Raw genomic sequence first — 9786 nt, forward strand, 5'->3', positions numbered from 1 at the left:
GACCTGGCATACCAGCGGCGGCTGAGCCGCTCAAGGGCCGGGACCTGAGGACGTAGAGCATGAGGGGGAGCAAAGGCGAGAGGGAAGAGGCACGTGGGGACCTCGCCAGGCAACTCCTCAGCTGTCAACGCGCGGGCCCGGCGCCGCGCCAAGGAGTGGTTTCTGACCCCCGAGATAAGTCATCCTCCGGAAACACTAGCTATCGCAGCACCAACCTCGCACCTAATGCAGTTCCGTTTTGGCGACGTCGTGCTCCTTTCTCACCGAACGACGGCTGCTTGAGCGCTAAAGGGGACCTCCTGAGCATCGCGACTCAGGGGCTCTTACTGGACCCCGGGCCGCTCACCTCCTGGCCTTGACCACAGCATCGCGACCTGGCATACCAGCGACGGCTGAAGCCTGCCTTGGGACCGGGACCTGTCAGCGCAGAGCGTCAAGTCCTCGCGAGGTTCGAAAGGAGGAACTAAGCTAAGACGGGACGAGCATCCCTCACCGCTTCATGATAAGAATCATATTAACAACTGGAACTACAAGCACCTTACAGACCCCCGCGGGGTGTGTTCTTCGATTCCTCGCAGGGAACAAAAGGAGCAAATCCTAAAGAGTGCTAACTACACGCGCCTCCGCAAGAGATGCCATCATCAACAGTGGGCCGTCAGCCATCGGCGCCGACCCCATACAGATCAGTGGCGACGGCGGCCTGACGAGCCCGCCCTGCTCCGAGAGCGACGCAAGCTCGGGGGCTCGTAGCTGTCATCGCTCGTCTCCGGGGTCGCGAGGAGCTCAGCGGAGTCGTTGGATCCTCCGGCACCTCCACCACCTGAGGAGCTGCTGGGGAAGCGGTTGACGAGCCTAGTCCTCGCCGCGGCAGGGCCCTGGCCGCCTTTCTCAGGGCAGCACTCCAGTCGGCGTCCCTCCGCGTCGAAGACCTTGAAGAACATCAAGGAGGCGCCATCGTACTCGAGGTGGATTGCGAGGGCGCCACCCATCCTGCAGACCCGGGCGATCTCGCCCCAGCCACGGGTCAGGTAGACCCTGCCCAGAGCAACGACCTCGACCTCCGCTTCGGTCGTAGGGGTACTGCAGTCAGCATGCTGCAGCCAAAGCTCGATGGGCCACCTCGGCGGGATCTCAAAGGTGAAGGAAGGAGGGAGGCGAATCCAGGACCGAGGAGGCATGGAGGCGTGAAGCACGAGCTCGTGAGAAGAGCCCTCGGCGTGAACTCCTGGAGGAACGACGCGCACCACCGTGATCCGTCGGTGGCGATGGTGCCTCTGGCGATGCCACTCGGTGCCAGCGCCTTCAGGACCCTCGATCTGGGCGTACAAGGGCAGTGGGAATCCCGGTGGCGGCCGCTCGAACCATGGCCTCGACACCTCCTGCCAAGCACCTCCTTCCCCGTGGCAAGAGACGAGCCGTTTCTTTGGAGGAAGCGGGACAGGACTCTCTCGGGGGGCCTTCCCCTTCTCTTCGGCAGAAAACCGACGGATCGGTGCCATTGGCGTAGGGAGGAGCAATGACGAAGAGGAAGACGAAGAGTAGAGGGAAGAGATGGACTGGAAGGGCTCGTGCCGTTCCGTACATATAGCCGAGGAAGGCCAACCGTCGACTTCCACGATCACAGGTAATCATGACCTGTTTTGCATGCAGGGACTTGTCAACTCGTGCAGTTGCCGAGGCGTCATGGGGGAGCCAGGACGCCCACGTCCAATCAACCGCCATGCGGCGCCCAAGGCCGCAGGCTATTGGGGCACGCGGTGCTTCGCACTTGCCTCTTCGCTTCTCTGCTAAGCCAAGTCCAAGCGCGCCTTGGGCCCGGGGGCTACTGTCGGCATTCTAGGAACGGGGGTACCCAGACTTGCCTGCCTGCGGCCTACGGTGTGGCTCAAGGAGTGGCCCAGTACGGCCCATCTTCATCAATACATGCTCAAGACCCTCGCCAAGGGGCCAAGCCTCGCAGGGCAGACGACAGGAGGCTTCCTCAGGCACGGCCTCGTCAGGCTGGCTCGCGAGGAGGCGGAGAGATCAAGGAGGGGTACCTCACGAGGTGCCCGTGACGCAAGCCATGATGACCAAGGCCAGGCGGGTGCCAGGCGGGCACCGGCCTGCGCAGAGTCCTTGTTTCCTCTTTGGAGCAAAGGGGGCAAGCACAGGCGAGGGTATCAAGCAAAGGCAACCATTTCGGTGCAACAAGACCAAGACCAGCAGGACGGCAGAACGGAGGTCATTGTGGAGCCCAAGCCGGCGTCATCGTCAGGGTCTTTGGCAGGCGAGGACCAACTTTAGTCAGGATAAGTGTACTAGATGTTCCCCTTCAAAATGGCCAATTGTTGGCGCCCTTCCCGCTCAATATTTGGGAAGAGGCCCGGGGCCTTCGCCTATAAATAGGACTAGCCATCCACAAGGTAGAGGGATCCGCATCAGTAGACGGAAGAGCCTAGAGGCATCTGATACAGAGAAAGAGAGAGAGAGGCGACTGAACTCCCCCTAGCAGTTCATCGCACCAGCCAAGAACAGACCCTCGCGAGGCCGTTCTTCCATTGTACTGTTCCTCATCAGCCCCTGAGGCAATCCACACACCACAAACTGGAGTAGGGTATTACACCACAATGGTGGCCTGAACCAGTATAAATCTCGTGTCCCTTGTGTTGTTCTTCGCGTAGTTTAGATCCTTGCGAGGCGGCGAGACATGGGTAGGCAGGAGGTGTGATCTCCGCACGCACCCCAGTGTTCGAACCTTAAGGGTCTGCCGGAACCCGAAATCCGACAGATATACCAGGAGTTGCTCACTGGAATGCCATCTTCGGTCTCCAGGCGGACTGCGTCGGGCCTGGTGACTCGTATTACCCGATAGGGGCCTTCCCAGTTTGGCGTCTACTTGTTTGAATTCTTGGTGGACTAAACGCACCGAAGAACAAGGTCGCCTTCATCAAGGCTTCGGGCATGACCCTTGCGGCTATGATAGCGGTGCAAGGCTTGCTGGTAGCGAGCGGTTCGCACAGCAGCTCGAAGATGATGTTCCTCAAGGAGCGTCACATCATCTTGGCGCAACTGCTCTTGCTCAAGCTCATCATAAGCGAGCACTCGAGGTGACCCGTATATGAGTTCAGTGGGGAGAACTACTTCTGCCCCGTATACCAAGGCAAAGGGTGTCTGGCCAGTAGCTCGATTTGGTGTCGGTCTGATTGACCAAAGAACGGTTGGCAACTCATCAATCCAGCGCCTTCCACACTTGCGCAGCCTATCGAAAGTTCTTGTTTTGATGCCCCGCAACACTTCAGCATTTGCCCTTTCCGCCTGGCCATTGCTCCTTGGGTGAGCAACAGAAGCAAAGCAAACTTTGTTGCCAAGGTCTTGGATATTCGGCATGAAGGTGTGGCTCTTGAACTGCGTGCCGTTATTGATGATGACTCTGTTTGGCACACCAAAACGGCAAACGAGTCCCTTGAAGAACTTGACGGCTGACTGCGCTGTCACCTTCCTCACTAGCTCCACTTCCGGCCACTTTGTGAACTTGTTAATCGCGACATGTTGGACTTCAGATAGATTGGCCAGGCGAGGGCTACCACATCAGGACGTGTGTCCGCTTTGCAACCAGCACGAGGAATCAATACAACACATGCTAATCATTTGTGTCTTTTTGAGGAAAGTCTGGCATGGGTTGGGTGAGATCATCGGACATCGAGAGCTCGAACCGCTCCATGGCGAGACCCTACATGAATGGTGCATAAGGCAGGACCAAGCTCCAAGACATCGCAGGTCGACAAGGGCTAAGTGCCTCCTTGCCATGTGGATGATTTGGAAACACCAAAATGACATCGTATCCAACAAAGCTACTCCATCACTTACTATAACCATGGAATGAGTCCGAGAAGAAAGAAAGCTTTGGGTCTGTTTAAAGAAGAGATCAAAGGTTTGGAGTTAGGTAGTATGTGGCTCGGTCAGGAGTAGTCTGTTTAAGTGTAGGGTGGTGTCAGGTGAAGTCTGCATGTATATATTTTAAAATTGCGGATCATTTGGGAGTATTTCTCTCCTCCATCTATAATGAATGTGTCGCAGGAAACTATGGCCATCTAGGGGACCAGGACGGCCCCTTGCAGGTTTGGCAGGGAGTCGCGTTACACAAGGAGCAGACCAACACAAGGCAGCACTGCAGGGATTGCACAAGCAGTTTTACCCAGGTTCGGACCGCCGTGAGGCGTAAAACCCTAGTCCTGCTACGATGGATTGACGAGGAAAGGTGGTGGTGGTGCATAGTACACTTGCCCGACAAGGGTTGCTTTGGGGCAGCAGCGACTACGCATGTACGGGGGTGTGAGTGATCTAAACTTCTAACCCCCGTACGCACGTAGTCGTTGCTGCCACAAAGCAACCCATGTTGGGCAAGTGTACTATGCACCACCACCACCTTTCCTCATCAATCCACCAAAGGAATAGGGTTTTACGCCTCACGGCAGCCCGAACCTAGGTAAAACTGCATGTGCGATCCCTGCCGCGCTACCTTGCGTTGGTCTGCTCTTTGTGCAATGCGACTCCCCCCGCCGAACTAGCAAGGGCCCGTCCTTGTCCCATAGGTGGTCGTGGTTTCCTGCGACATCTTTGGTGCACCAGGTAGGGGGAACACTTGCGCGAACCTGAATATGTAAGCAGTGCACCATCTTCATCGCCATCTGCATCATCGACGGCGCCATCAACCATGGCATCCAAGAAGAAATCAGCTCCTTCAGCTGATCCATCCACCTCGAAGGCTCCGCTACCCGCGGCCTCTAACGTTGTGGGGGCACGGAGATGCACAAGGGAGCGAACACTGCAGGCGATGTGGCCGGAGCAGGCGGCACCACCACCATCCCCCTCGTGGCCGACGCGGGAATAGAAGATGCCGGAGGAGAGCGGAATCCGCAGCACCTCGACGGCCACGCTCTGCCCGTCGATGAGTGCAGCCACAGCGACGACGCTTGGTCTAGGGAGAGCCACCGCCCTACAGCCGTCCTCACCGCAGGCACGACAGATGCACGTGCACTCTCCCCAGGGCAGGTCGACCAAGCTGATGCACCCAACGGAGCTGATGTCCATCGGGCGCCTCTACATCACCACCCTACCGCCCAGGTGGTTGCATCACAATAGCAGGGGCACAGTGATGCCGCCGCAGGCTCCACCAGGATCCGAGCGGCAGCGTGATCGACTTCATCATCATCCATGCCAAGCACAGCCTCGGAGGCCATAGCACGAACTCAATTGTTGCTGAGGTTTCCACCAGTGGCTGAGCAGATGGACAAATGGCGTGCCACCATCCAGAATCTGCTCGGTTTCGCCGAAGCCGAAGGCTCATGACGGGCTGCCCCACCGTGACCTTCCCAAGCAATGGCAACAGCCCATACTGTTGCCCGCACGGAGGGGGCCGTCCCCATGGTCCAGTCCCCACCACGGCGGCCGGCATGGGCCCCACCAAATCAAGACATTGATGATGCCTCGATGGCCTCTTCTGATCTTCAAGCACGTCCAGGCCAATGGCAGACCCCAGAGGTTAGGCAAAGAGGGGACGTGCGCAGCGGTGAGCAATGCCACGGCAACCTCCTCCGAGCCGATGGGCACGGCATCCCAGACATTGATGAGCCCACTCTTGGTGCTGACGGGCTCCTGCCCTTCAAGGTTGGCTGCCCTGCCTTCACCTAGGAGCTACGGCAAGTCTGTTGGCCATCTGTTCGCACGTTCAAATAGGAGATACGAGAGAATACGACGGAAGGTTGAACCTGGCAGAGTTCCTGAGCATCTACACCATCGCTGTTTAGACTGCCAAGGGAAGAGATGAGAAGGTGTTTGCCAACTACTTCCCGTTGGCACTCAAATCCAACGTGAGGTCTTGGATGATGCACCTGCACGAGAACTCCATTTTTTCGTGGGCAGACCTGTGCCATGAGTTCGTTGGCGCTTTCACCGGTGGCCACCAGGAGCTGGGACGCCCCGACGATCTGCAGCTTCTCCAACAGAAGGAAGGAGAAACCCTCCATAAGTATTTGCAGAGGTTCAGTAAAGTTCATAGGAATATTCCAAATATCCATCCGACAGATGTGATAGCTACCTTCCTATCCAACATGCGCAACCCCCAAATCCATGCCAAGATGAACGTGCAATTGCCAAGACTGTGAAGGAGCTGTACACCCTAGTGGATAAGTGTGCCCGGATGGAGGAGGGAAGGAAGTTGCCTGGAGAGGAAGATTGCATTGATGTTGATTCAGAGGATGATGATAAATCCACCAGTCAGAAGAATGCTAAGAAGCGCAGTAAGAAGCGAAGGGATAAGGCAGTATTGACCGTTGAAGGGTCAGGCACCCCTAGTACCGGTAGGGTCACCAAGGTTGAGGCCCCCAACAAGGAGGTTGCAGTGTGCGCCGATTGCCAAGAAGCTGCAGTTGCCGAGAAGACCAGGAAGGGCGACGAGCCGTACTGCAAGATCCACCAAACCAAGGGCCACGACCTTCAAAAGTGCTATCAGGTTGAGCAGTTGGTCAAGAGACAGAGAACAGAATATGAGAAGCATGATAAGGAAAAGGGTCAGAATGTCGCTGGCGGTAAGGGCCGAGGCGATGGAGTAAATCGCCCAGGCAATCCCTTTCGGAACAATGGAAAACCCGCCAAGGGCCAAGAGAAAGAAGTCTGCGATGATGAGAGTGATAAAGGGGATGAATAGGAAACCAGCGAGCAGGAGTTTCAGAAGTCCACGGACGCCCTGTGCGTTGACGGGGGTGCATCCTTGCACACCTCCCATCGCCAACTCAAGCGATGGGCACGGGAAGTCAATGCCGTGGAACCAGCACCGGAGGCACGGAAGCCGCTCAAATGGTCCCGTACACCCATCATCTTCGACGAGGAGGACCATCCTAGCCGCACCACTGAGGTAGGATGCCTGCCTTTGTTGGTTTCTCCAACAATTCGCAACCTCAAGGTCACAAAGATGTTGGTGAACGGTGGAGCCAGACTGAATCTGATTTCCCCAGCAGTTATGAACAAGCTTCAGAGAGCAGAAGAAGAGGTAGAGATTACAGGCACGTTTCAAGGAGTCAACCCCGGCAGGAGTCATCCTAAAGGGAAGATTATGTTGCAAGTAACATTTGGGGGAGAGCTTAACTACCGGACTGAGAAGATTGTGTTTCACGTGGTTGATCTCCCCCTGCCGTACAATGGGATCCTTGGGCGCCCGGCCTTGGCTCAGTTTATGGCGGTAACCCACTATGCCTACAATACCCTGAAGATGCCTGGGCCACTGGGAGTCCTCGCCATCCCATCAGATGAGAAAGATGACATCATTTGTGTGGACAAGATGTACAAGGACGCGATCGAGGCAGAGGCCGCGACGACATCTGTTCCCGCCAAGGAGAGCAAAGGGAAGAAACAAGATTGTAGGACCTTTGGCAAAGAGTTCGGGAAGCGTGCCCCTCAGAGTGCATGGCACCCTTTGACAACGTGCCGGAGTGTTCCAACAACAAGAGATCCAAGGTTGCTGCTCTGCAAGTGAAAAAGGTCCTGGTAGGGCTGGCTAGCGTTGATGGTAGTTTCACCATCAGCACCACCCTCGATGACAAATAGGAAAGCATGCTCGTTGCCTTCCTACGGGCGAATATCGATGTGTTTGGTTGGCATCCATCTGATATCCACGGTGTTCCTAGGGAGGTAATAAAGAACCACCTTGCTGTCTGCCCACACGCCAGACCTGTTAAGAAGAAAGTCCGGAAGCAGGCCTTGGAGAGGCAGCAATTTATCGCAGAAGAGATCAAGAAGCTTGAAGCAGCTGGATTGGTCAGAGGAGTGCTACATCCCACTTGGCTAGAAAACTCAATGGTGGTTCGGAAGGCGAACAGGAAGTGGAGGCTGTGCATTGACTTCATAGACGTCAACAAGGTTTGCCCAGAGGACCCACTCCCCTTGCCGCATTGATCAGATAGTGTATTCCACCTCGGGTTGTGACTTGCTCTCATTTCTGGACACCTCTTCTGGGTACCACCAGATCTTCATGTCAAGGGAGGAAGAGGAGAAGACATCATTCGTCACTCCATGAGGTACGTATTGCTTTGTCCGCATGCCATTAGGATTAAAGAGTGTCGGGTCCACCTTTGCAAGGGCAGTCCAGATTGGTTTTGAACCTCAGCTGCACGGAAACATTGAAGCTTATATGGATGACATTGTGGTCAAAACCAAGGATAGATCAACTCTCATTCAGGATTTGGAGGAGACGTTTGCAAATCTGCGCAAGATCAACCTGAAGCTAAACCCAGAGAAATGTGTGTTTGGCGTCCCCTCCGGCAAGCTGCTTGGATACTTTGTGTCCCACAGGGGAATCAAAGCCAATCCCGACAAGATCAAGGCCATCGAGCAGATCCAAGCGCCAAGGACAGTCAAGGATGTGAGGCGGTTGACGGGATCTGTTGTCGCGCTTAGTAGATTCATCTCCAAGTCAGTCGAGCGTGCCCTGCCGTTCTTCAAGATTTTGAAGAAGGCAGGTCCCATGAAATGGACCCCTGAAGCAGACGCAGCTTTGCAAGTGCTGAAGACGTACCTATCGTTTGTGCCTACCTTGGTCGCACCCAAACCTGAGGAGCCATTATTTCTATACTTGGCGGCAACAAACCAAGCGGTCAGTGCAGCCTTGGTAGCACAACGAGAAGTGGATGAGAAAGAGAGTGAGCAGAGGCCGGCAGGGCCAGATGAGGACCAGAACAGCAGTGAGCACGACAATGATGGCAACCCCAAGGACGTGGTGAGGAAGAAAGTGGTGCAATGCCCAGTGTACTTCGTCAGCTCCTTATTACAGGGGGCTAGGTCGAGGTACTCTGGCATGCAAAAGTTGATCTTTGGCCTCATCATGGCCTCAAGGAAACTACACAACTACTTCCAAGCCCATGAGATCATGGTTGTTACTCATTTCCCGTTGTAGCGGATACTCCAAAACCCAGAGGCTACCGGTAGAATAGTGGAATGAACTTTGGAGCTATCTAGCTTTGGCTGATGTTTGAGAGCACATCAACTATCTAGAGCAGGGCGTCGACAGAGTTTATTACTGAATGGATGCCAACCCCTGATGAGGAAGTGACCGAGACACCTGTCCCCAGCAAGGAATCACCCCAAGAATGGATTATGTATTTTGATGGTGCTTTTTCCCAGCAAGGTGCGGGGGCGGCGTGCTTCTTGTTCCCCCTCCGGGGAGCACTTGAAGTACATCGTACAAATGCATTTTGCACAGGAAGAAGCCACCAACAATACATCAGAGTATGAAGGGCTCCTTGCTGGGCTCAAGATTGCAACAGAATTGGGAATTAAGAAGCTGATTATTCGAGGAGAATCACAGTTGGTGGTGAGGCAAGTTAACAAGGATTATCAAAGTCCATTAATGGAGGCGTACGTCGAGGAAGTGAGAAGATTGGAGGAGCACTTTGATGGATTGCAAATAGAGCATGTACCCCGTGCGGAAAACAACATAGCTGATCATCTATCAAAGTGCGCTGCACGGAAGATTATTGTGGAACCAGGGACTTTTGTTCTCCATATTACTCATCCCTCCGTATACCCAGCAACAATGGCTCGGAAGGGGAGAAAGTTGGACACCAGAAAGCCTCTCCCGGTAGAGCCATCCGCTCCCGGTAGAGACCCTGCCAGAAACAACTCCTCGCAGCCTACCGGCCCACCCCCTCCTGCCGGGTCCATGGACCCCATGCACGAGGCCAGTGCTCCCGCAGCAGAGGAGGTGCCGCTAGTCCTCGTTGCTGAGCCATAGGCTCCAACTTGGGCAAGGCA

The sequence above is a fragment of the Triticum aestivum genome, chromosome 4B, assembly GCF_018294505.1.
Source record: "Triticum aestivum cultivar Chinese Spring chromosome 4B, IWGSC CS RefSeq v2.1, whole genome shotgun sequence".
NCBI lineage: Eukaryota > Viridiplantae > Streptophyta > Magnoliopsida > Poales > Poaceae > Triticum > Triticum aestivum.